Below are 13975 nucleotides of genomic sequence, written 5' to 3' on the forward strand. Positions count from 1 at the left end.
TACCATATTGCTTTCACGGCTAAATGCCAAGATTCCTATACTAGGGACAACATTAATATCTACATTGTCTTGATATTAATTGGGTTCCAAACATTTGCCAGAGCTTGTATGGAAAATTTAGTTATTTTCATTAGCTCTTGGCAAGATCACATGAGACATACAGGAACCATGCCGCAAGAGCAGATCCAATCCACTATTGTGCTAGCCAAGTTTTACCTTGAGTTTGTAAAAAGATTCAATCATGTTATTGAACATGACTTTGATAAATCATTTGATAAATACACTGATACGGCTTCTAACCCCATACTAGCTGTAGTAAGATCGAACCAAGAATGGGGAGCTCTTGGGATGCAGTCAGCGATGTTTGTGTCATCCCTTTCTGCATCAATTTTGCACTGGGGATGTGATGTTATTGACATGAACTGTGACCATATAGATCATCATTGCAACCAAGGTCCTATAGTTGCACCAAATCTTGTACAAAGGAGGTCAAGTAAAGTGTCTATGAAAAGGTTGTAATTTGCTCGTTATGATTATGCTGTCTGTATGTGTGTATCATTTTTGTATTTGAAGTTATGAGTATTGGCTATGTACTTGTATCTCAATGTGTTTGATTCTAAGTAGCATTAGTGAAGCATTTGGTCAGCTTCTTGAGAAAGGAATTTTCAGATGAAGCACCCAATCAAGAAACACTTAACTGACAATGGACCTTGGGAGACTCCAATCCACATATGAGAAGCCCTCCTGGGAATGTTCAAGGTAGCATGTGAGCAATGGCTGCTCTACCCGTAAAGAACTGAGTCATGCATGGACATGTGACTTGCCCATGTGACTCCAAACTCCACCTTGCTGCTGTGATTTTCCACAGTAAGAACAAAGGGGTCCTTCCACATGGCAGAGGATATAAAAGGCCCTGAAAACCCCTCCATTTTGTCTTCAATCCTGCTTCTTACCTCTGGAGGAACTTTGCTACAAACTGAAGCGCTGAACAATGGACTGAATAGCCCATCCGAATCTGTGGATGTACTCCAGAGACTTGATTTGTGCCTGCAGTTTGTTCCATCACTGCTACGAGCCTGAACCAAAACTTTGCCATTGCTGTATGTAATTGATTCCTTTAACAATTTTAACTCTCATCTATATTTCTTTCTTTTTATGAATAAACTTAGATTTTAGACTAAAGGATTGGCAACAGCATGATTTGTGGGTAAAATTTGACTTGTCTATTGACCTGGGTCTGGGGCTTGGTCCTTTGGATTTGGGAGAACCTTTTTCTTTTACTGGGGTATTGGTTTTCATAACCATTCATCCCCAGAAGGAGTGGTGCTGGTGGTGATACAAGGGAACTGGAGTATCTGAGGGAATTGCTTGTATGACTTCTGGTTAGCCAGTGGGATAAAATTGAAGTCCTCTCTGTTTGGCTGATTTGGCGTGCCTTAATAGTAAAGGATACCCAGCCTTGGACTGTGACTGCCCTTCTCCAAGCGATTAGTTCTGAATTGATACTCTCAGTAGAGTCCCACCAGAGGCCGCATCGTTACAGTGGCATAATCGTGCCAGGATCCACAGAACCAGGTCAATTAAGCTTTGGATCAGAACCCCATGCTATCCAAAGTGGAATTTTGGTACTGAGAGTTTTGTTGGGTTAAAGGTCAGTGACCATGAGCCAGAAAGCATCAGCAGAAGCAGTGAAACTGCAAGCCCTGAGAGAGAGCCTGCAGTTTGAACACAATAAAAAACTGGCCAAAATTTGAATGAGAGAGAAACAAGCCTTGGTCCAGCTGGAAAAAAAAAGCTGCTGAAAGACAGAAGGAAGCTGCTGAAAGAGAGAAAAGCGCTTGTAGGGGGCATATGGAACTGCTGGCTGCTGAGGAGTGGGTTCACCATATGCAACAAGAAACTGCCAGAAGCTCCAAGTCAAAAAAACAATGGAAGAACAGCAGAAACTGTATCATCTTGAAAGTCCAGTTTATAACAATGTTGGCATGTTGTATTACTCTGAACAGTTGTCTGTGTTTAACCAGTTTTGCTATGGCCAGGGAGAGGGTGACTCTAACCTGGGAAAGGTGGCAAATAGCTGTTTTGAATGAAGTTTATGAATGTCTGTCTAATATCTCAGAAGTGAATCTGGAATTAGATCAAGTACAGAAAGAACTCATTGGTCAGGAAAAAGTTTCTCAGGAGCAGATTAAAGTGGATGGTCAGGTTAAAGCACTAGCTGAGGAAGGAAAGGGTAGATTTTTGATGGGTGGTGGATTGTTGGCTAATCCAGTTTATAAAAGTAAACCTGAAAAAGGTGACTGTGATTTGCTGGAAGTAGCTCTGTGTAGTGTGGAGAACAGCAGTTTACCTGGTAAGGAAGCTGCCCCAGTCTCCTGGTATTTGTCTGTAACCAGCCCTGTGTGCTGGGATAAGGGAGAGAAGGACAAGGAAGGCAGGGAAAGTTTGGATGAGCCTAGGCAGCCTTGTGAGCTGATGGCTTTGTCTAGTCAGCAGTCTGGGAAGGCAAGGATAGTGGAAGATGTGTCCCTATACCTAACCTGTTACCTATGTGGAGAATCGTGACAGTCAAGGAAATGTGCCTGTGTCTGTTAGGGGTACTGACTTGCCTATGGAGGGAGCTACCCCAATCTCCAAGCAGTTGTCTGTGAACAGCCCTGTGTGCTGGGACAAGGGAAATGAGATCCCAAGCTGTGTGTCTGTTAAAGGGGAATGCTTCTCCAGCTCTTCTTTGTCTGTGAAGCAGACAGAAAGTGCTTCTCAGTTTATGCTACTTGACAATTTATCAGTGGTCCCAGAGTTGGTTCTGGATACAGCTAAAGGCCAGAAAGGGAATGGTCCTAAGTTTGTGTCTGCTAGGGAGAATGGCACTGTAACGAGGTTGCATCCGGTTAGTGTCCTAGCAAAATCCCAGAGACTGGACAATTCTGGTGCTTGTGTTTTGCCTGTTGCTAATGTGTTCCTGGGAAAGGGTGTAGCAACTCTGTCTGATCAGGGTGATACCCTAGCTGGGGCATAAGGAAAACCTAAAGATGATTTGATTGTGTTACCTACTGGCAGTTTGAAAACTTGTAGCAAGGAGGAAAAGATTCCTGAACTTGTGTGCTTCTGACCTTTTGACTATGACATATAGCAGTTTGCCTGAAAGGGGATTGTGTAGGAATCCGCCTGATGGGCCAAAGGTGATTCTGGATGTAAGTGACACTCCGGAGTTAGTAGTGGATCAGCAGAGCAATGCTTCTATGGAGCAAGGTAAAGGTGAATTGGTGCTTAGAAAGATTCCTGAAGAGAAAAATTTTCAGGGTAGTCTTTGCAACCTTGTTACTCAGCAAGGCATGCAGGGACATGACTATGGACAGAACTCTGAGGTTTTTCCAGGCCATGTGATGGAATGCTTGTCTCTGGAACAAAGAAAGAAAGACCACATGGCAAGAGAATATAAAAAGCTGCTGCAGCTCCTCCATCTTGTCTTCAGTCCTGCTTCATTCCTCTGGAGGAACTTTGCGACACTGAATCCTTGAACCAAGGACTGGAAGACCCGTCCCAGCTGTGGATGTACTGCAGAGACTTGATTTGAACCTGCAGTTTGTTCTATCACTGCTGCAAGCCTGAACCAAGAACTTTGCCATGACTGTATGTAAATTAATTCCATTTAACTGATTCTAGCTCTCATCTGTATCTTTTTCCTTTTATGAATAAACCTTTAGATTTTAGATTCTAAAGGATTAGCAACAGCGTGATTTGTGGGTAAGATCTGATTTGTATATTGATGTGGGTCTGCGGCTTGGTCCTTGGGGTATTGGTTTTCATAACCATTTGTCCCCATAACGAGTGGCACTGGTGGTGATACTGGGAAACTGGAGTGTCTATGGGAATTGCTTGTGTGACTTGTGGTTAGCCAGTGGGGTAAAACCAAAGTCCTCTCTGTCTGGCTGGTTTGGTTTGCCTTGGTGTGCATAGAAACCCCAGCCTTGGGCTATAACTGCCCTGCTTTAAGCAATTTGTCCTGAATTGGCACTCTTAATTGGGTCCCACCAGAACGAGCATCGTTACACCCCACGTCAAAGTCCCTAGGCATAGCAAGCCCAGGCCCCCCTTGTTTCCCATTGATTTCCATGCTCAGCAGCTCACAGGGTCTGGCCCAGCTCAGAGACTCTTAGCCTGGGGAACAGTCTCCCACAAGGGAAGGGCTGAGAGCCCCATTGCTGGACCCTTTTCAAACACACTGGCGACAGCTCTGGAGAAACCCCTCTCCGGTCTGAGAGCGAGGGGCTCCTAGGGGCGGTGTGCAAATCCAATCTCCTTTGGGAGAGATTCTCTCCCCCTCTTTCTGTCTCTCCCCAGACAGACAGGGGACGCCACAGAGGAACCCTAATGCCACTCACTTGCTCTAGGTGATAGAGCAATGGATGGCGGATGTTCAGGGTCACCAGCTGTCTCGCCCTCCTCCTCACTCTCCAAGCCCAAGGCAGTCTGGAGAGGATGGTGACCTGAGGAGTTACCCTATCCAGCCAGCAGGCAGAGTGATGCCACTGAGCGATCGACTGGCTGTGAAAACAAGAGTCTGTCTTATTGAGAAACTCAGCCAGCAGCAGGGGCTGCAGAACGCTGCCCTAGTGCAGGGGTGACAGCGCCTCCCAGCTCCTGACATCCCGGCAATTTACATACCTTCCTGGAGCTTCCCAACTCCCCTGGGCTGTAGGGACTGTGACCCCAACCCTACTGATGAGAAACAGGCCTGGGGAAGCAGAAGCTACTGGCTCAGGGTCACACCAAGTGTACGAGCCATGGATGGGACCCAGCAGTCCTTATTTCCAGGCCCCTTGACTAACCACTGCTGCACACTCCCTCCCACAGCTGGCAATTACAACCAGGCCCTCATGTCCGGTCCCCCTGTCTTTGAGAGGGAGTGTGCTCTGCTGTAGTGACTGGACCAGGGGATTGGGAGTCAGGACTCCTGGGTTCCATTGTTGGTTTTCCTATTGACCTGTGGGATGTTGGGCAAGTTGCTCCCCCCCTCTATGGCTCTATCCCCAGCAGTCAAATGGAGATTTAATACTTTCTCACTATTGGGAAGTGCTGGGAGAATCCCCCAGCAAAAGCTGCTCTGACCATTAAAGGTCAGAGTGCACTGCCCAGGAGGAGGAGTGTTTGGCTCTGGGGTTTCACTTCAGCCCCATCTATAAAGAGGGGCCCAGCCATGGCGCTTGGCTCAAGAACACCAATTCTCCAATTTGTTAAGGGTGTTTTGAACTCCAATCCTGTGCTCCAAAGTGCTTGGTGTCATCTGCAAATTTTAGAAGCATACTCTCCACTCCATTTTCCAAATCATTAATGAAAATATTGAATAGTACTGGCCCCCGGACTGATCCCTGCTGGACCCCCTAGGTACACCCTCTCAGTTGGACAGCCAAATGTGGAGAAGGACTCTTGGAATATGGGCTTTCAACCAGCTGTGCACCCACATTATACTAATTGCATCTAGACCACATTTCCCTAGTTTGCTTGTGAGAATGTCCTGTGGGACTGTGTCCAAAGCCGTATTACCACCAAGATAGATCACATCTACTGTTTACCCACCTCCACTAGGCCCGTAACCCTGTCAAAGAAGGAAATAGGATTGGTTTGGAATGATTTGTTCTTGACAAATCCATGCTCACTAGTCCTAAGAACCAAATTATCCTGTAGGTGCTGACAAACTGATCATTTAATAATGTGTTCCAGTATCTTTCCAGGTGTGGAAGTGAGGCTAGCTAGTCTAAGTCCCCGGGTTCTTTTTGTTCCCCTTTTCAAGATAGGTACTGTCTTGTTAATGGATGGGAAGATGTTCTTTTTCGGGGATCTCAGACGAGAACTGGGGCACAGCTCCTGGTTTGTTAAGGCCACAAAAATGGAGGCAGGAACCTCTTCTCTCCTCCTGGCAAAGAACCACAGGTACCTAAAAGAGTGGGACTCACATCCCTGAATGGGCTTTAAAAAAGACAATGGTTAAAATTTGGCCCTGACCATTTCTTGTTTCCGCAGACTAGACATTTTAGCAAAGTTTAGAATTCCTTGGTGCTCAACACCGTGAAACTCCCCTTTCTCCTTCACAGAGGCTTTAACGCCCCTTATCTCACCCAGGCTCACTGCTCAGAGTTCGAGAATTGTCCCTGTTCCCATTGGACAGATGGGGAGCCTGAGGTACAGAGAAGGGAAGTGACCTACCCAAGGCCTACACAGCAAGGCGGTGGCAGAGCCAGAAAGAGAAGTCACCAGTCCTGATTCCTGTTCTAACAGATGACAAACCCCCCAGAGGCAGGGATAGAGCCCAGGAATCGAGATGGCAGGGAAATTTCATTTAAACTGTTTCTGTCAGAAAATCCCATTCAGACTAAATCAGTTTGTTTCTTGAAATCATAACAAGTGGGATGAAAATTCTTTGCAAAAATATTTTGTTGCAAAACAAAAGCATCTCCTGTTAAATTGTCTCATCACACACAAAGAGAAGACCCTTAGGTCTCGAAAATTAGATAAGATGCTTCAGTCTGAGCTTAGTAGTTGCTGCTCTTAACAATTTTCAAAATAATAAAATACAAATAAAATAGAATATTTCAGCTATTCTATTGTGTCATAATCTGATCTGAGTAAACATGATAGGACACCTCATATTACGCACTGCTCCTAGTGACACTCTCCAATGGATCCCCATCCTCCACGCACCGTGAGGTAGATAGGGGCAGATTGTTACCCCTACTTGAAAGAGGGAGAGGCTAAGGCTGAGAAAGGAGACACACACACACCCCTCCTGGTGATGGGAGGGGACCAGGGGAAAGGACAAAAGAAGTAAGAGATGAAGAGAAAGGGGGGAGGGATGGAGGAAAAGGTCAAACAAAAAGGACAAACCCTAATGTCCCCAGTGATTCTGAGGGACAAAATCCTAGGTGGGGAAAAAAATTCTAACACCGTAAGCTAGTGTTTTCCATGCCTAGAATTCAGCTGGCACTAGATGGATCAGACTGAACAGGTTCCAAACCTCTCAGGGGCTCTTACCTTCTAAACAGGAACGTCTGTTTTCTAGTAAAATCAGTAAAAGGAAAGAGAAAACTCAAAAGAGTTTCCTCCTTGCGCTCACGTACGTGAACCCTAATACTCTCTCAGTCCTCAAAGAGAGACCTTGAGAAGGAGACTTGCTGAAGCAAAGCCACAGGGGTCTCCGAGGTTTCCCTGGCCCTGTGCCCCTGTCCTGCCTGGCTGAGATCATCATCTCTCTGTGAGGTCACCACCTCCCCACCACTTTTGACCAGTAGGCTGAGGTCCTGCAAAAGGCCTTTGTAATGTCACTGCCACACCCACCCCTCCCCTGCAGTGCTAATGTCCTGCCGCTGGCCAGACACTTTGGAGGTTTGAGCTACTCTCTGTGGATCACCCCACTCAAGTTCATTCTAGGAAGCAAGCAGGCTAGACAGTAAAACATCGGAGGCTGCTCCCAATGCTACACTCAGTTTTTCAGAAATTAGTAGACTTTATGGCCAGAAGAGACCATTAGAGCATCTAATCTGACCCTCTGCATATCACAGGCCTCCTGTATACCACAATAGCTACTCTTTGGGCAAACACATTCCAGAAAGGCAACTAGTCTTCATTAAATGACATCAGGAGATGGAGAATCCGCCACTTCTCTTGGTAGTTTGTTCCTGTGGCGAATCAGCCTCGCTGTTGAATATTTGTGCCTTATTTGTTTTATGAATGTGTCTCTTTTCACCTTCCAGCCATTGGGTCTTGTTATGCCTTTCTCTGCTAGATTAAAGAACCCTTTAATACCCAATAGTTTCTCTCCATTAAGGCATTTCAACACTTCAATGAAGTCACCTTTCAATCTGCTTTTGATCAGCTAAACAGGTTGAGCTCTTTCAATCGCTCCCTCGAAGGCATTTTTCTCCAGCCCTCAGAACATTTGGTGGCTCTTTGCTGCCCCAGCTCCAATTTCTCAACATCTTTTTCAAATGAGGACACCAAAACTGGAGGCAGTATTCCAACATCCGTCGCACTGATGCTGTGTCACCTCCCTATCCTACTCACGGCTCTGCTTATACGTCTAATGATGGCTTTAGCCCTGTTCACCACAGCATCACACTGGGAGCTCATGTTGAATGGCTTCTCCACTATAGCCCCTAAATCCTTTTCAGAGTCACCGCTTTCCTGGATACACTTCCCCATTCTCTAGGTGTGGCCGGCATGTCTTTTTGCTAGGTATAGGACCTTGCCTTTGGCTCTGGTCAAACCTGTTTTCTTTGAATGGGCTCAGCTTGCCGAACGAGCCACATCGCTCTGTATCACTGCCCTCTCCTCATCAGTAATTACCACTCTGCCAGTATTCTCACCCGCCAATCTTATCAGCAGGGATTGTATGTTTTCTCCCAATTCACTGATAAAAAATTAGTCCTTGAGAGCGTCTTCAGACCCTTAGTACCCAGGACCTGCTCCCCACAGCACAGTGAGAAAAGGCCATCCAGCCCTACTGGTACACAGGGGATAATCACAGAACAAACACAGGTTTAGGAGCTGTGTTGTCCATAGGCTCTGAACAATATGTGGGGATCAGCAGCTTACAAATGCACTACAGACCTGTAGTGTAGACTGGTTCCCAACTGTGTCTCGGTTTCCCACCCTGTAAAATGGGGAGAACAAACAAAACCTTGATTCGCTCTATTTGATAGTTGGGGAAACCAAGGCAACCAGTGCTCATGGTCCCAAAGCCAGGAATAGAAAACAGCAGGTCTTCTAATAGCCAGTCCTGGGACCTAGCCCCGGTTATCCTGGCCTCGTTGCTCTAACTTTAGTCACAGCCTCCATGTCTTTTCCTCCATGTCCCTTAAACCCATGTCACTGCAGAAGAAAGATTTTCTGTTCGCCAGATGGTTCTAATGCATGTGGATGTCGTTCCAAAAGACATGCGCTCTCTCAGTCACATGTTATGGTTGGCTGAAGGAACAGAACCTGAGTTATACAGGAGGTGCGACTAGATGTACATAATGGTCCTTTCTGACCTTAACATCTATCAGTCTATACATTTTCTGCTGCTAGGAAGATAACTCTGGACCTATTTTCTCTCATTCACTTTCAGTTGGAATAATTTAAATCCAGGCCAAAGGATTTCCTCTTCCATTGTGTCTTCAGCACCTTTGAGAGCAAACAGTTACTGTTAGTCCCCTGGTTTCCAGTTTCAACCTGTCACAGGGTGAGATGGCCAGGAAAGGGTTTGGAGCTCAACTGCACCTAGCCCAGGTTATGCAGCTCCCTAGGGTGAAGGGAGTAAGTGTGTGTGTGTGTGGGGGGGTCTCGTGCAGCATGTGACTAGGACCCAGGCCTGCTGAGAGATATAAGGGCAGTCCTTAGTGCTCAGCCAGGAGAGAGACCCCAAGGGGAGCAGGCATGGGAGGGGCTTGGAGATCCCTTTAAAGGTCAGGGACAAGCCAGGCAGGGGCCAGGCTGAGCACTAAGGACAAGGCCCTAGAAGGGAAAGACAGGGCAGTTTGGGTGATGGGGCAGATAGTCCAGTTGGTTTAGGCTCCCAGGGCCAGACACCCACAGGTGAAGGCGATTGTCAGGGCTTATGTCCTTCTTCCACAGGGTAGATGTGACAGTGGAGAAGACTGATGCCGTAATGGGGAAATGAGTTAACCCCAAGGTCATCCAGTGAGTTTATATCACAAATGCATACTCGGAAGGATCTAATAGAAACATGGATTTTCCAGTCTCTTTTTTCTAGGAGTCCCCAGGGCTAAGATAAACCCCACCCCCTGCTGCCCCTCCCCATTCTGCTCACCTCCAAGATGTGCTGGAGTTTATCTGTGCTCGGGGGTGCTGTCAGCAGGATCTAGCACTCATCATCCATGTTCTCTGGGCAGGCCTTGCTCAGAGCCTGCCAGCAGAGGGAGACCATGGGTCAGAGTTACGGAAGCTGGGGCTACACCTGCTAGCTTGCTCTGCAGTCCTTGCCCAGAGCAGCTCTCTGCAGAGGGCTTGGTGCACAGCAGGGCATGGAACAGCCAAGCTGCTAGGAATGGTAGCTGTGCTTCTGGGCAGAATCCAGGAACCAAAGCACAGCCTGCAGAAAGAAAGGACTGCTTACGGAGAGACAACATAATGTCCCATGGAGGGAAGAGGCTCTCCGCGCCATTTCTTAACCTCATGGGCGGTTCTCATACTCTGCCAACCCCATCTCTCAGTAGCTCCAGGTGTCCGAGGGAGCAAGGACCAGAGGCCATCCTGCTGCTGGGACAGAGGTGGAGGTTGACATTCTACCTGCATATGGCTGTTGTCCTTTCTTATGCCCACGGTGAATACACCATGCAAGGGAAGCTCTCAGGACATGCGATTCCAGCTCCAGAGCCAGGGGCAGCTTCAGCTTGCTGGAAGGCAATTGTGTATGAGACTTTGCAGTAGGAGGATGAGACAGGGACTAACATAGGCATGGCAGTTTGGAGAAATGGGAAAGAGGCCAGTGTTGGGCAAGGAGGGATTTAGGAAGCAAAATCTGAGATCAAACACCGTCTAATTGCGGTTAGGGTTATCCCCATTTCAGAGAGGTGAAAAGTGAGGCACCATGTGGAAGCGGGACCTGGCCGATTGGGCTGATCTGAATAATCGCTAGAACAAAAATATAAAAGCCATGAAGTGTCAGAAGAACATTCATCAGGGAATTGGAGAGTTCAAGGCTGGCCAGAATATGTGTAGTATATGGCATAAACCAGTATGCGCTCTGCCACCTCACTGGTTTTTGAGACAAGGGTACATCTCTTGGAGTGAGGGGTTAGAGGATCTTTCTCTGAGACACACAACTGTCAATAGTTGGGAACAGAAACCCCATCAGTAATTTTGCTCACTGGCCCTGCCACAAACTCCGCCCTCCAACCACTGGGAACCAGGACCAGGAACACCATTCCACTGTCATAGTTACATGTACCTGCTGGCACATGCACTGGTGCTGGCGCTGGATGGACCACCCTGCTGGCCCCCATATCCAGCATTCTCTCCCTGAGCAATCGGTCCTGCTCCCTCCTCTTTCTCTCTTCTTCCTGGAACCGCTGGAGCAGTCTCTCTTCATGGACCGTGTCCCTTTCCTCCTTGGCTCTTTTGAAAGCAACATGCTCCTTGTTCCTCCTTGCCCCTATCTCCAAAAGCTCCTGCATGGTCCTCCTCCTTCTGGCCCACTGCTGGCCACTTGTAGCACCCGCAGTCCCAGGCAGCAGGCTTGACCCAGGAGGTGTGGAAGTGCCTTCCAATGGAATGAAACAGAGGGCATGTTCATTGTATTGCCAAGGGCGGAGGGAAAAAGAATCCCCCACTTTGCTTTCTGTCTGACCACAAGGCCATGATTTCCAACATTGTGGACTGCTTCGATATCACTCAAATTCTCATGTACACTCCATCTCACTTCTGCCGTTCGAGGACTGACACACGCACACCATACGCAGGTGTGTGAGTAACACCAATTTTACTTTAAATCAATATCAAAGCAATTAAGAGGCGGGATCTGGCTGATGCAGGGTAGGCTGAAGTCGTGCTTTGGGGACGTTTACCAATACTGACTCTGACTTTGTTTCATGCTCCATGAAAAACTTCCAAACATCACCTTCCAGGAACAGAGGGAAATCAGGACCCAAACCATTTTGGTTAGAATGCAACGTTCTGCAGGCAGCAGAATGGATTCTCACCAACCCTCCTCCCGAATCCAGCAACAGAAAAGCCCGAACGACACAGGGCAAAAGAATGCCTGCTGCACGAAGCATCATCTAAAGTCGCCTTCCAAGGAGTTAAAGAGAAGCCTGGATAAAAAAGGATTCAAAACACACCTGCAGGGGTTGCACAGACTGGACGAGGACTTGTGGGCAGACCAGGCAAAAGGAAGGACCTCTACCTTGCAGGCCCTGAAGGAAGGCACCAATCTCTCCCTCAGCAACTACCTGAAGGTCCCTCTCCCTGTTCCCCTTGAAGTATGCTTTTATTTCTATCTACATACATCCCATGTTTTATAACCTCTGGGAACTTTGTGGGTTCTGGAGGGCAAAGCCTTGTACATGTGTTTTTATTATATGAGAGAGACTGAGAACTATTTTTGTTTTCACTTTTTAGCATAGGTGCTGACTTTGGGGTTTGCTGGTGGGTGCCCCACACTGTCTCCGCCCGCTCACCTGAGGTCCCACCCACATTCCACCTCTTCCTGCCCCCACTCCACCCTCTCCATCAAGACCCCTCCCCGACCGCCTCCTGCCCACCGCTTGCTCCTTTCTGCCCTCTCCTGCCTTAAGGGCAGTGAGGGGAGGAGGGGGCAGAGAAGAGTTACTAGTGGGGCAGCCCCACTCAACAGCTGATCTGCTGAAGAGCTGATGTGGGCGCAGGGCCGGTGGCTGAAAAGCTCATTGGCAGCCAGCCCCAAGGCCATCAAAGCAGCAGCCCAGGCCAGCCCCATGGGTGCTGAGCACCCCCTATTTTCCTCCGTGAGTGCTTGAGCCCCTGAGCACCCACGGAGGCAGTACCCATGCTTTTTAGTTATTCTTTAATACTTTCAGCAGTCATCATCTGTACGAGTTTTGGCAGAGATTAATAGCCTGATTTTTCAAATGGTTTGAGTACCTACAGCGCCCACTGACTTCATTGGGGTTTGAGAGTGCTCAGGATGTAATTGAATGGAAAACACCATTTCAGATGACACATAATATATACTAGGGTGAGGCACACAGTAGGACTTTTGATTCTCCCTTGTTTACAATATTGGCTTTCTAACATAATCCCACCTGGGAATCTACTTTGACGATCAAGAATTTGCAGTCATCCTGTGCGTATGAAGACAAAAGGACACTCTCCTCCTTTTACCATTTTCATTCAGTAGCATTTGCTGTCCAATGACTGACTTTCTGCTGTAACATATACTTGCCTATGTGTTCTCATTACACTAGTAGTTCTCCTTAATGTGTTTGAGACGCTCCTTGGACATTTATCATCAGATGACTCAGTTTACAATAATCCTGCCTATTTATGACAACAGCAGAGCAGTTTTTAATCCAGGGGGTTGGTGGATATCAGTTACTTAATTTTATTCTATCTGTCCATTATATACAGACAAACCTATTAGATCAAGCTAAAATGTTCAGGTTATGTTGGTGGTGGAATAAATAACAAAGGGCTTGAATACAGAAGTAGGCCCAGCATGCTTTTTGCTATTTCTGTCTGAACCCTCTCTCCTCCAAGTTGGTCTTACATTGAGCTATATACAGGGTATATTCACAAGGGAAAATCCCCACCTATCTGCATCATTACCCATAAGGAAGAGGTTGAGCCATTCTTCATTAATGTAGCAAGTGCTCTGGTGTAATATTAGGCCATTACAGTCTTTGGGGCTAGTGAAGGTGGTGATAGATGGCAACCATAGTTCAGCCACAAAGAAGGGCGAGACCAGAATGACTCCAAAGGCTCAGTTATTAGTTCAAAAAATAAGACAAATGCAGAGCTGTACTGTTAAATAGTAACAATAGTAACAGCTCAAAAAGAGCCTGTAGGCTATGTAGAGTAAATAGCTCACATTTCCAGAGTTAGCATGTATTCCAGCATCATTCCAGTAGAAATCAAGTATCCAAATATTATTTGACTGGATGCATGGAGGTATCATACCTATAAAAGAATGTCTACTGCATCCATGTGCTGTGCTTATCTGTAGTTACTTTTATGTTGTATTTTGTGCTTATTAGAGTGAGTTTCAGAAACATTTACCCTCTCTGAGGATTTCAGACCCTATGTTACTGACCACCTTTGTAAAGTGCTTTGAGATCTACAGATGAAAAGCTCTATCTAAGAGACCGGTATTATTAATTATTTGTGTATTATTCTGGAAGGAAACGCCTCTGAAATTTTCAACACTCCCCATCCTCCATTCCCAGAAGAATTTCTCCCTGAACATTTCAGACCACACTGATCCACATTTCAAGCTGTGATT

Source organism: Natator depressus, chromosome 7 (assembly GCF_965152275.1).
Source record: "Natator depressus isolate rNatDep1 chromosome 7, rNatDep2.hap1, whole genome shotgun sequence".
In the NCBI taxonomy this organism is placed as follows: Eukaryota; Metazoa; Chordata; order Testudines; family Cheloniidae; genus Natator; species Natator depressus.